Below are 13,410 nucleotides of genomic sequence, written 5' to 3' on the forward strand. Positions count from 1 at the left end.
GAGCACGGTCGGGGAGACTCTCCGCTGAGCGGTCTCGCACTGGCGTGGCTTCGGGCCCCACTGGCCAGACGGGGAAAGGGTCTCCCATCCAGCAGCGAGCAAGCGAGCGGGTATCATGCATGGTGTTCTGTGCACACCCGGGGACCGGGCTAGGGCTCTGAAACAGGTGAACAGTCGGCTTCCGTTATTCAACTTCATGGGTTCTCCCTTCCCTTCCCTCTGCCCAGCCTCCAGCTCTCAGGCAGGAGCACCCAGCCACAGGATTTCAAAGCAGACTTTACTTTTTGGGTTTTTAAAAAAAGATTTTACTTATTTATTTTCAGAGAAAGGGGGAAAGAAAGAGAGGGGGAGAAACTTCAATGTGTGGTTGCCTTTCTAGCGCCCCCTACTGGGGACCTGGCCCACAACCCAGGCATGTGCCCTGACTGGGAATCGAACCGGCGACCCTTTGGTTCACAGGCCTGAGCTCAGTCCACCAAGCCACAGGAGCCAGGGCTCACAGCAGGTTTTAAAAGACCCTTCCCTTCATACTCGTTCATCCATTCATTGCACTCGTGTGTCACGTGTCCGTAGTGTGTCCTCCACGTGTGAGATGTCACGCTGGGTGCGGGCTGCGGTTCACGGCTCATGCTCTGTGGATGCGCATGGTGTGCCAGAGTCAAACTCATCTCTGTGTGACCCTCGCCTGGTCCCCGGAGGGTCCCCGCCGAGGCTGAGCAGGGGCCATGCGTCAGGAAAACAACCCCTCCCCGTGCTCGCTCGGGCAGCCACTCGCCTGCGACCCAAGGACACTTTCAGACCACCCGCTCCCGGGCGCACACTCACGGGAGACCCCGGTGGGCAACGACAGAAAGGGGTTCTCGCACAGCAGGAACCAGGGTGTTGCCCGGGGAGCTTCGGGTGATGCTGTTCTCTGCTGTCTGCCTGACCCTGGGCCAGGGTCTCGCCGACGAGACGTGTGTGCTGTGCTGTGCTGGGCGTGTGAGAGCCCCCGCTGTGCTCGGGGCTCCTGCACTAGGGAAGCGGCCGAAACTCACAGGGCTGTGGCAGGGCATCCCGGACGTGCCAACGAGACCGCTCAGGAAGACGGGTGGCCGATCGATATGGCTCTGAGTGACCCCTCGGGGCTGGAGAGGCTGATGAGTGAAGAAACACTTCGGAAACGCATGCCCTCGCCCTGGCTGGGGTGGCCCAGGGGGTTGAGCGCCAGCCTGCAGACCAAGGGGTCACTGGTTCGACTCCTGGTTGGGGTACAAGCCTGGGTGGTGGACTGGGTCCACGGTTGGGGGCGTGTGGGGTGCCTCCCATGGATGTTTCTCTTCCTTTCTTAAAAAAAAAAAAAAAAAGGAAATGCATGAACTCCACGGAGGAATGAAAGTGAAACCCCCTACACAAACAGTGAAACAACTCAACCCAGCGCCGTTGTCTTAAATTAGCGGTGGGCAGAAGGTCTGGAACAGGAACCCTTCGTGACACCGATGGGAAAAGAAACTGCAACGACGCTGTTGGAAGGAAACGCCCGTCACCTTTCCAATCACCGTGGACAAACACGAGGCACAACTTCTTCCCGACGCCCCGTGGCCTTTGGGGCTACAGTCGCAGCATCCAGAATCCCTCGATTGTCTGCGGTGAACTCCAGCCGCAACAGCTCCGTAACTCAGGGTGGCACTGCTGTGTGAGGCCTTACGACGCGCTCTCAGCAGTTGCTCACGTTCATCCCCGGACTTGTGGGTCAGAACAGGCGACGCTCTCTCCCCGGGAAATGAGTGGCCTCGGAGACACGTTTCTGTGAGCTGTCACCGTGCCAGAAGACGACCAGTGCTCTGAATTTCACAGTCTCCCGAGTTCGCCGGTGCCGTTCGGATGCAGCGGAGCAGGAGTCTTGCAGGGAAACAGGGACGTTAACCGTGAAACACCCGACTTGTGTGTCAGCGGGAAAGTGGGCGTGCGAGGGGCGGGGAGGGGACGAGGGCCCTCTCTGTCAACACCACACCGTGTGTCGTGGTGTCAGCGCCTCTGGCTCGGCCCGCACACGCGGCACACTTCCTTCTCACGCCTGCGCTGTGGGCAGCATCCAGCCTCCCACACGCGTGGGAGGACATTTCCACGGGAAGACTGTGCAGAGAGGAGCCCCAAAACCGCTGTCCACCCGTCGGCCCGACAGTGTGTTCCCTGTGAAGGCAACTCCCCGCGTGGGCCGATTTCCTAATAAAAAGGGGCGTTCCGTGTGTTCTAAGGAGCCATTGTTTATCATCCCTCGTCACAGACCCGAGTGTGTTCAAGTATTTCTTTAAATGCCAAACGGAGGGTCCCACACTTATGCCCCCCAACAGTCGTAGCCTGGGGGGTTTCAAATAGGGGTCCGTCCCAAAAAAGCCTGAGGCGAAGGGGAGGACCCGGCCGGCAGAGAGTCTGGCACAGCTGTCCCCTGGCTCGTGCTGACCGCTTTTTCTGTGTTCACTGTAGTGGACACGGCCTGCAAGTCCGACTTCCAGGCAGAGTGCCGTGGTCACACGCGTGCTCACCAGATTGTGCTGCGCACCGCACTCCGTGGTTTTAGGCAAAAAATGGACACATACTACAAACGGCCTACAGATGAAGTTGGAATGTCTTATCTGGTTTAAAGAGAGTAAGGAACTCTTTTTAACCCTGAGTTAAAAACTCAGGGCTAGAGTTTTAAAGTCTTTTTAGCCCTGGCTGGTGGGGCTCAGTGAACTGAGCGCTGGCCTGCAGACCAAAGGGTCGCCGGTTCGATTCCCAGTCAGGGCCCATGCCTGGGTTGCGGGGCAGGTCCCCAGTGGGGGGCGTGCAAGAGGCAGCCACACATTGATGTTTCTCTCCCTCTCCTTCCCTTCCCCTATGTCTAAAAATAAATAAATAAAATCTTTTTAAAAAAGAGTAAAAAGGAATAACACCCAGAGGAGCTTTAAGCACCTGCAAAGCTGTGGCCCGGGAGGCACGGAGAGGGAGTTCTGGGGCTTCCTTCCCCGGGGGAGGGGCAGAGCGTGGGCCTGAGCCGTTGCAAACCACTGAGCTGACGCCAGCCTGCAGCTACCCCAGTTTTATAAGGCCGCAATAAAGCTTTCTTTGCATTAACCAGCCAAGCACATAAACATTTTAATGAACTGTTTTTACATGGTTCATTGGGCAGCTACCAGGCTGCTCTAATACAAATCACCGCTTCCCCACGGCCGGCTCTCTCCTGACGGCTGCGCTTTTTCAGTCTGCAGGTGCCCACTGAATGTCACCGCCGGGGAGCGTCGTCAGCCCCTGGACAGACGGCCGGCCGGAGCCGGGGAAGCGCCGGGCCGGACGGCATGGCTCCCTCCGACAGCCTGTCCCGAGGCCTGGCTCCCAGACAGTCTCGGCCCCAAGCCGCCAACCCCAAGCGGAGGTTGCCCTGGCTGCCTCGGAGACCCCAGAAAAATGAGCCCCTCCGAGCAGGCCCACGGCGTCGACATGGTTTCAGGCGACAAGTGACAATGCTTCCGTGAGGAGGGCGCGGCCGGGCTGCCGTGAACCCAGACACGGCGTCCCCGGCGGCCACCCTCACGGTGACCCGCAGGCTTGAATGGATTATCGACCCCGGCCGGCGCAGAGCTGGCCTCCTCGGGGTAATTAAGTGTCACAACCAGCAAACACGCGTGTGTGCGACCACGGCAGCCCTGAGAGCCACACTAAATCGTGTGCCTCTCGCACGCTGCCTCCCAAGAGCTTTACGGCCCTGTGTGTGTTTTTATGGTTAGACATTAGCCCGACACGTAATTTAATAATGAGCGCAAGTGATAAATGAACACTTAACCACCCGTGCCGCACTTTATGCCCGACCCTCTCCCCGGCCCCGGTGAGGGGTGCCCGATGCCTCCGAGAAAACAGGGCGTTTTCACCTTGACACGGCCTTTGGAATAAATTAATTTGTTAGCACTTACAAGTGCAGTGCCACCGATAACATAAAACATCGGGCAGTTTATGGCCCAGCCCACCCTATTCTGATGCAAGAATATTTATTAAAACATTTTACTTGGCTAATCATGTCACTGTCAAGATTTGGAAAATATTTGTTTTTCAAGTGGAGTCAAGGATTTAGACGCAACCATGAAAGTGTTATATGGTGCTCCCGTAAGTAGAGTAGTAAAAATATAATGAATTTGCTATTTATGAGCCATTAAGTTTTACCTCACCCCCTGAATAAATTTTATATCATTACACACCTATTAATACACCTGCTGTCTGTCCGCAGCCCCCCAACTCCACCCGCCTTCCCTGAGATATATTTGCAAGCCCCACGTGGAAGTCTATGAGGAAAAAATCCAGATTGTTTTCACTCTGGAAAGTTTGGTTTGTTTCGAACACACAGCATAAAATGGTGCTTCTGCCCCTCCTTAAGTTCTCCTGATGGTTAGAACATGAGGGTTTCTGAGTAGGCCGGGAACCACACCACGTATTCATGAGGCGTAGGTCGGATTAGCACATTCCCCCGCTAAACTGGAACCTGCAAAAACAGCTTGCTTTCTGCGAGCGAACAATCAGAGGCCCTTGGAGCTCTCCAACCACGCGGGCTGCCTAAGCCGGAGACTGTGGGCTCTCCCACGGAGGAAATCCTGGCCATTAAAACTGTTTGTTCCTGCAAACGCGTTTGCCAGTAAAATGGTTGGAAACAGCCTCAGAATACGATCCTGGGCAACCCTGGGCCCCCTACCGGGTGGACTATCGCAGAGCCACCGAGAGTCTGGCCTCGGAGTCGTGCCGACGACCAGAGCGGCGGCTGCACCGGAGGCCGAGCACAGAGGCAGGCGCGCAGCGGCGTCGGCGCCCGAGGACGCCGTGAGACGAGAACAAGCCCGCGATGAGAGGAGGTGGCGATGAAGACCCCATGTGAGCAGCTGCGTGTCCACACCGCCTGGGAGAGATTGCAACACGTGTGGTCTGTGCTCTCGTTTAAAGCAAAGCGGTTTTCAAAACGGCACGAGTGTGAACCGATACCTCTGGCTTCCGACCCGCACCCCTGGGCCCCTCCCTGCCGCCCCGGGACCACCCGGTGTGCGTCCCAGGAGCTACCTGCACCCGACCTCATTTCCTGTGACCAGACCCCGTCCCCCGGGGGCGGCCTCCCCCTGGGGTCCCACGTGCAATGTCCATTTTCCGAATTGCAACCAATGTGCACAAGGGCCCCAAAGAAAACTCCCTCGAAGCGCCCGCCCTGTGGGGGGGGGGCAGGCGGGGGGAGGAGTGTGTGGGGGTCTGACGTCAGGGTGGACCTCGGCAGCGGGAGGCAGGTTCCTCCAAAGCTCAGATGTGAGGTCACAGTGGAGCGTCGTCCCCAGGGGCCGAGGGCCGAGGGGCCAAGGGGTGAGGGGGGCTCGGGCTTCCCTCCTGCCTGAGCAGCCACCTGGAAAGTAGACGTGGGGAGGAGACCCCTCAGGCTCTCACCCGGGGGGCAGACTCTGCCCTGCTCTTGAAGGCGGACCCCCTCTAATGCACACGGTCAGCCCAGGACTCAAGTAAAGCGGAAGCCGCTGGATTGTACGAGGGCATCTCCCTAAGTGGCCTTCCGGCTGCCTGCCTCCTCCCAGGCCCACCCCAGACCCCCTGGGATGGGGGGGCCCCACGCTCGCTCCCCTGCACACATCGGACTTGGTCCACTCGTGATGGGTCACCCAGTCCGACCCCGACGGAGAACACCGCGTGCTCTGGGTCACGCTCTCCGTCACCCCCCTTCCTTCCGAGCACCTTCGGCGACTCCGGGTGGAGGAAGGAGCCTAGGACAGCGCGGGTCACACCTGGGCCTCCTGCGGAAAGGACCCCGGGGTTCGGGTGTCGTGGTGGAGACCCGGTCCCCTGGGCTCTGACGGTGGGCACACGAGCCCAGCGGGGCCCAGCCGCTCGGAGCGGGCGCCAGTGCGCCCTGCCTCCTCGCCCCCCCCCCCGCCTCGGGGACGCAGGGACGGAACCACTTCCCCCAGAGGCGCGCGCGCGCGCACAGACAAAGAAGCCTCCCTGTCCCAGGAGCCTGATGATGAGCGATCACTCCGAGCGGCAGGAGAGTTATTAGCTCAGCCCTGAACCTCCTCCTTAATGGAGGGCCCGCGGCCATGCTTAACAGACCCTGGCGGCGGCGGCGACAAGCCGGGGACCTGCTCAAGGAAATCCAATTGAAAAGCATCCAAGGGGAACAACAAGCAGAAACAGATGTCCCCGCGCCCGCGAGGTGCGCACGCTCAACCTGAACGCGCGGCGGGGCGGGGCCGGGATGGGAGCCCCGGCGCCGAGCGCGGCCGGGCGATCGCCCCACAGCCCCCGCCCAGGTCCCTCAGGTTCGATCGCAGCCTCCACCTCCGCGGCGTCCATTGCTCTAAGACAAGGCGTCAGACGCGCAGCTCTTCAGGGAGGTCAGGGGGCCTGATTCATCTGCTGCGTTTCCCGGCGGCAGCGTTTCCGCCGCAGCGCGCCCTTCTGCGCGCCGGTCGCACGGCCCCGGGAAACCCAGCGACGCTCGGATGGCACCTTTCCGCCGGGGCGGAATGTCCTTACACGAGGTGCGGCCGGGAGTCCTGTCTCGGCCGGTTCTGCAGACCAAACAGGGGAGCTGGTGTCCAGAGAGGTGTGACCGCAGGGCAGACAGCACCGCACGGCGGGGCGAGCATGGGCTCGTCGGGTCTGAAGGCCGGCGGAGACCCCCGAGCCTGGGCACGGGGCGTCCGTGTGTTAGGGAGGTGGACACCTTCCTGTCCCCTCCAACGGGCCAGGCGGGGGGACCCAGACGGCCTCACTGCGTGGACTTGTCTGAACGCAAGCAGAGTCCATACCCCCGACAGACCTGAAGCAGATCTAACGCAGGACAGCAGCACGCCCCCCCCCCACCCGCCCAGGAGATAGGTCTACGCAGAGGGTTTAGACGTGCGTGAACGGATGCTCCCCGAGACCAGGCTCGCCCCAAAGCTGCGTCCTTGTGGGCCCCAGCACGCGGCAGCTGCAGGGCGTGGCGGCTGGCGGCCCTTCATTTTTCATGGGTGGGTTTTCGTCTGGCCCACTTTGGGGGTCACCGCACTCGTGTTTGCCGCGGGATGCCCGACTCTGTCTTCCTGTAAAGGAGAGGTTCTGAGCCGCGCGCTCCGGCTGAAAGTTACGCGCCGCATTTACGAAGAGGGATGCAGGCTATTCAAGTCCAAGAACAGCGGCGAACCGGAATTAATCAGGGGCCCGTCGCTAATTCGCCCAGGGAGCGCCTCCGAGGGAGGGAGAGGGGTCCCGTGAAGGGTGGCTTTGCAAATAAACCTGATCCCCGGGCCTCGGGGGGTCGTTGGATTGGATTACAGATCCGCGTTTCCTAAAAACAGGCGGCGCTTCCGCCACAGAGAAGGGGCCGAGAGCCACGCCCCCCGGGCGAATGTTTCTGCGGCACTCGTTGCTGCGGCACTCGTTGCCGCGGCACTGGTTGCTGCGGGGTGCGGCACGGGCGGCGACTCGGGCGCGCACGGGGTGGGGCCAGATTGGTCTCCTAACTCGTCCTCAGGAACCCCAGGCTGTCCGCCCCTAAGGTTAAGGACACCCATCCTTTCAGCGTCTGGACTGTTAGGGCGGTTCAGGCGGAGATAACCGTCCGCCCCACCCCCGGGCTGGGGATGTTGTTCTCTCCGAACAAAGGGCCCGCCCAGTTCTCCCAAACCTGAGACGCTGTTCCCAGGGCGGAGACGGCTGTCCTTCCGCCCTCGGGCAGAATCGTTACTCTACGACACCTTTCTTTCTGGATTTGGAGTATCTGGGTTTGTTTTAAGTCTGTAGAGTAGCAACGCAGAGTTTCCTCCCCAGACTCCAAAGGGGCTCTGAGGGTTTCGGACCTGCAGCGGGAAGAGGGCGCATCGCCTTTCTTGGGGGCCAGCCAGAGCCCTGACCCCAGAGACCCTCCACGTGGCCAAGGAGGACACTTTCAGCCACTGAATACACGCGCAGTGATACGGTGGGCGGGGTTGAGGAGGGAGCGGGCGGGGGCGGGATGGAGGAGGGGCGGGTTCATCCCCAAGAACAGCCAACAGGTTCCTCTTGCCAATCGCTCTGTAGAAACAAAAATTTCCTTTTACGCAAAGTATCTTTTAAAGAAAATACCAATGACTTTTCCCACCCATCCAAACCTTGAGCAATGTGTTTCTTTCCTGAAAAGCGGCCTCACATGACCCGATAAGCGCACTACGGATCCCGGAGTTCCGAGGCACCGACGCTGCGTGCGGTGGACGTGGGAGGCGGTAGCCGCTCCTGGCACACGGGGCGCCTGGCGCTGCAGCACCCAGGGGAGGGAGACCTCGTTCGACGTATTCAGAGTCAAGCGAGGCCGGCGAAGAGTCCAGCCACAAGAGAACGCGGCACGCTCAGAGACCATTTCGCTGCGTCAGGACACGGGGACTGTCCTGGAGGGAGAAGCGTTTGTGGGACAGCCCGAGACCCTGGTGGGGCTACAGATATGCCACCAGGAGAACTGTCGAGTGCCTTGTGACAATGACCCAAGACAGCAAAGGAAAATCCACCTCTGACGGGATCGAAGGCCTTCCCAGACCAGTCCTCCGCCCACCCCTCGGGCAAGCGCGCCTGCCCACAGCAGTGAATCTGCCCCCTGCGGCCCCGCCCACGCGCCGCGCCAGCTCCTGGCGGCTGGCGGCTCTCCGCGGGGTCCAGCCGCTCTGCGCGCACAGCAGACTCAGCCCCACACGCACCCCGTCTGCTGGTTCTCATCTTCCGTTTGAGTGTATCCGTTCTTTTTTTTTTTTTTTTTTGAAGGTTTTATTTATTTATTTTTAGAGAGGGAAGGGAGGGAAAAAGAGAGAGAGAGAGAAACATCAATGTGCGGTTGCTGGGGGTCATGGCCTGCAACCCAGGCATGTGCCCTGACTGGGAATCGAACCGGCAACACTTTGGTTCACAGCCCGCGCTCAATCCACTGATTGAGCGCCAGCCAGGGCTATGAATGCGTCCATTCTTGCCAGACACCGCGACAACAAGGTTATCGGCAGCCTCTGGCCTACCCACCCCCTTCCCGCTCCCCTTGGCCTTGCCCGCCCTGAGTGCTTGTGTTAGCAACCCTCACACACGCACAGGCATGCACATGCCATGTACAACATGCAATGCACAGGCATGCACACACCATGCGCAGCACACGTACACACACACTCCTAGCCCTTCTGCCGTGGGGAGTCTGAGCCACCCACTCCGCGGTCGCCCGCCGGCTCAGGACACGCCCCGCTTCTCCACGCAGAGGAAGACGCAGCCGAGGCGGAGCGGCTGCCCGGGCTGCCCACGCCAGGCCTGGGGAGGTCGGGTTTGTGTTCTGCTGTCCGGGGCTTTCCCGCCAGCGGGCCGGCCCGGCCCTCCCGTCCTCCGGGTGTCGCGGCCAGACACCCCTTCCCGCACAGTCTCCCTGCAGGACCGGCCGCGCGCCCGCGGCTTCTCTCCCAGCGCGCCGCCGCCTTTTCCGCAGTGTCTGCGGCGCCGATTCGCGGCGCTCACATTACGCGGAGAAAAGGCTAAAACCGTCACCGTTTCCCCACACGGGAACGTCGAAATCATTCGCTCTTCTCTCTGGGAGGGGACGCAGGGGCGGCTGGCCCTTCTGCACCCGCAGATCCCCAGACGGTCTAGGACGAAGGTGGGCCACATCGCCGAGATCCGCGCACCGAGCTCCATCATCAGCGGTGTTCGCGGGATGAGGAGCGACTCTGGGCAGGGCGCGGGCTCGCCGGGCGGCAGCGTTCAGAAGCCCTCGGCCGGCCGGGGCGGAAGGACACAGGCGGGAGGGGCGGCTGCCTCTTCCCAGTCTGCACCCTCGCCCGAGGCTGGGAACCCGGGACCCGGGACCCGGGCGGTCAGGGACCACGCCCAGGTCCTCACCGCCCCTCGGCCCCTTGCGGTCTGCACTGCCGCCCAGGCGCCAGGCCTGCTAGCTGTTCCTGAGCCCGTCGGAGACGCACGGGACATGCAGCCGGATGGCTGTCCCCCCCCCCCCCCAGGCCATTGGTTTCCTGCCGGGTAGACCTGCCACTAAGCGTTCCCTATTCTTCATTTTTATCCTCACCGAGGACACGCTTACTGATTTTAGAGAGTTGGGGGGGAGGGAGAGGAGCATCGATGTGGGAGAAAGACATGATCGGCCGCCTCCTGCAGGCGCCCCGACCGCGGACCCAACCCGCAACCCAGGTGTGGGCTCTGACCAGGAACCAAACGCCCCGGGGCCCTTCAGTTTAGGGGGCGATGCTCCAACCCACCGGCCCACCCGGCCAGGGCTGCTGCTAGCCTTTTCTGCAGCTGAAAGGGCCAGAGAGAGACAGAGGGGGAGGAATTCCGGGCACATGACGGCACCGAGCCTCTGGCACACCTGGGGGGCCAGAGCACAGGTGCCGTTTCCTGGGGCCCCCACTGCGCCTCCTCTGGTGGGAGGCGGAATCCAGGGCGGAGCCTGAGCACTGCCCCCCCGAACCCCCTTCCCACCCGGAGAGAACAGCGCTGCCTCCAGAGCCCCCGCCTGCAGAGGCCTGAGGCCGTGCACCCGTGTGAGCAGCGCCAGGACCACACCGGGACCCGGGCTTACCCGGCCCCTTGCAGTCACCATGTTAGGGCACCTCGGGGGGGCGGGAATTTTCCAGCTGCTCCCCTGCTACTTGTCCCTCCCACGCCAGCACCTCCCCAAGGACCCCCGAGGGCCGTTGACACTACTAGATGCCACAAGGGACACGCAGGTGGCTGGCACGGGGTCCCAGCCTCAGAGGCTCATGGGGGACATGGCCGAGAAGCGCAGCCGGAGTGGTGGGGGCGGCGTTCCCAGCAGAGGGGAGGGCCCTCGGAGGAGGTGAGCAGGCTGCAGCCGGGCTGGAGAGGGGGCCAAGGAGGTGAGAATGGAGGGGCAGACGTGGGTCAGGTCTGCCGAGGCTGGAGGTGCTTGAGTTTGGTTCTGAGGGTGCTCACGGGCAGCCCCCCGAAAGCTCTGAGCGAGGGGGTGGAGCGTCCGGTTTTGTGTGATCCTGCCAGGTGTGAGGAGCTCAGGCGTGGGGCTGGGAGCAGCAGCAGGAGACCCCGGAGGGGGCGAGGCCAGGGGCCGAGGCCCGGGAAGACCTGGGACCTCGACACGGTGGTAGCACAGGGTCACGGAGACTTGCTCCTGATCCCACCAGCCCAGAGCCCTCCGGAAGGTGCCCGGGAAACACACACTGAACGAGTGTGCAGCTGAAGCCAGTCCCCCCCGACCCCGGATCCCAGGCCAGGGATCCCCAGGGGCTCAGGGGCCGCACTGACGTCAGGCTCACCTGGCTCACCGGACGCCCTTCGCTCCGCAGCTGTGCTGGGCCCCCACAGACCTGCTCCGTGGTTCCAGACGGAACGCTGAGGAGGCAAATCAGAACCACAACCAGATAAGTGGGGAGACCTGGCCGGGCCCCCTGGGACCACCACACCGCTGCCGGCCTCACCTGTCACAGGGCGGGGAGCGGAGGGACCCCGGGGAGAGGCCTGAGGTGCCAGCGCTGGTAGCCTTCCCGGCAGCCACCCTGGCTCCTGTCTGCAGTCACCTGTGTGCGCAGTGAGAGGCCAGGGCGCAGGAGACTGAGCTCTGAGGGAGAAATGGCCACACTGGGATAACTACACACCCCCAGGTGTGCGCCGGGTGGGCTTGGCAACCACACCTGTGGTTAAAAAAAGAAGGACCCAGGGGATCTTTAACGGCGACCAGCCCCCCAGACCGATCCCACCCGTCTCTGGCCTGAGGTCCCTGCAGGCGGCCGTGGTTTGTCAGGCTCCCAGGTGAGTCTCGGGCACGTGGGGTGAAGCCCGGCCAGGTGAGCTGAGCCGCTCTCCCACCGGCCGGCCCTTCACCGGGGTCAGCGCGGGGTCCCGTGAACAGGCTGCTGCTGGCCCACGGGTGCGGAGACGCTCCCTCCTCCTTCAGACACTCGGCAGCCACGGCCCGAGTCCTGGGGTCCGTCCCGGGACCTGGGCACACCCCGGCGAGACCAACAGACACCGCCCAGGGGAGTCGGACGACGGAGACCGGCCCGTGTGAGCCACCGGTGTGTCTCAGAGGGTCCCAGTGCTGTCGGGGGCGGGGCTCCGACTTTCGGAAGCAGGAAGCCGGTACCTGGAGGAGGTGACGAGTGACAAAACTGGCAGAGGGGCGGGGAGCCAGTGGAAGGAGGAGGTGGGGTGGACATGAGACTGAGGGGTGGGGGGGGCCACAAGGACCGGGTGACGGAGTGGGGTGGGCGCCACCCGGCTCCTGTCCCGAGGACCAGCTGTCGTGCACAGCCCACGGTGGGGACCCTCACGTGAGTCAGGAGCCCCAGCCCTTCAAGGGGGCTGCAAAGCCGCCACAGTCCCCTTCACCTCTTCCTGTCCCCGATCGCCCCCTGGTGGATAAGCCACGCAAGGACATGCAGCGAGGCTGCTGGTGCCGGCCCAGGACCCTCCTTGGAGCTTCCTGGGTGTTTCACCCTGCTGGGTGCTGGGTGCACTGGGTGCCCCGGAGCAGCGCCACACCCGTGGGTGGGGCGAGGGGCCTGACAGCTGCACCTGCATCGCAGAGCAGAGGGGCACGCATCCGTCCCCGATGGTCAGTGAGTAGGACGCTGTCGTGAGGGGGCCTTCCTTTGGGGCGGTAGCCCCCGACCCCCTGCAGCCCGACCAAACCAAGACGGCGAGGACACTTGGGCCGCTCACAGTCTGCAAGCAACAGGGCAGGGGCCGCCCACGGCCGCGCCCCCGGAGAGCTGGCGGTCCGCCATCGAGGAGAACAGACGGTTTTCGATGCTCGGGAGAGACCGCCCTTCGTCTGCCAAAGCCACGTCTGCCCTGGCACAAGACTCAGCTCCTGGCCCAGCCCGCTCTGCCAGCCTGATGCTCCGTGCTCACAGTCAGAGCGACCGAACGCAAACCGGGGGGAGTGATACCCTCAGACGACCACAGAAACCTGTTTCCAATACAGCGCCCAGCCCCGCGGGCGCACGCATGCACACACACACACGCACACGCACACGCACACACACGCACATGCACACACACATCTTCCAGCCCACATGGCCTCCGGCACTCAGAAATGCATTTTTCTCGCAAATTACCGGCGTGTTTAAAGTTCAAAGTTGATTGACACATGCTTTCACTTAATGAAGGTAATTACAAAGAATAACAACGGCGAGGGGGTCTGGTCAGCGTCACCGCCCGTGCCGCCGCGGAGACCCCGCCGCTCCGCCACCAGCCGTGCGCAAGCACGCCCGGGCAGACGAGAAACAGATTAATAAGTGTCAACACTTTCCTCTAAACACTTGTTGGGAAGGAGACAAGCTGCTGGGGGCCGGAGGAAACGGAGTGGGGGGGGGGGGGGGCTTTCTGCAGCAGCTTCCAGAGAGCAGCCCAGCCGGAGCTGCTGCGGGGGGGGGGGGC

This window comes from Phyllostomus discolor, chromosome 15 (genome assembly GCF_004126475.2).
Source record: "Phyllostomus discolor isolate MPI-MPIP mPhyDis1 chromosome 15, mPhyDis1.pri.v3, whole genome shotgun sequence".
Lineage (NCBI taxonomy): Eukaryota > Metazoa > Chordata > Mammalia > Chiroptera > Phyllostomidae > Phyllostomus > Phyllostomus discolor.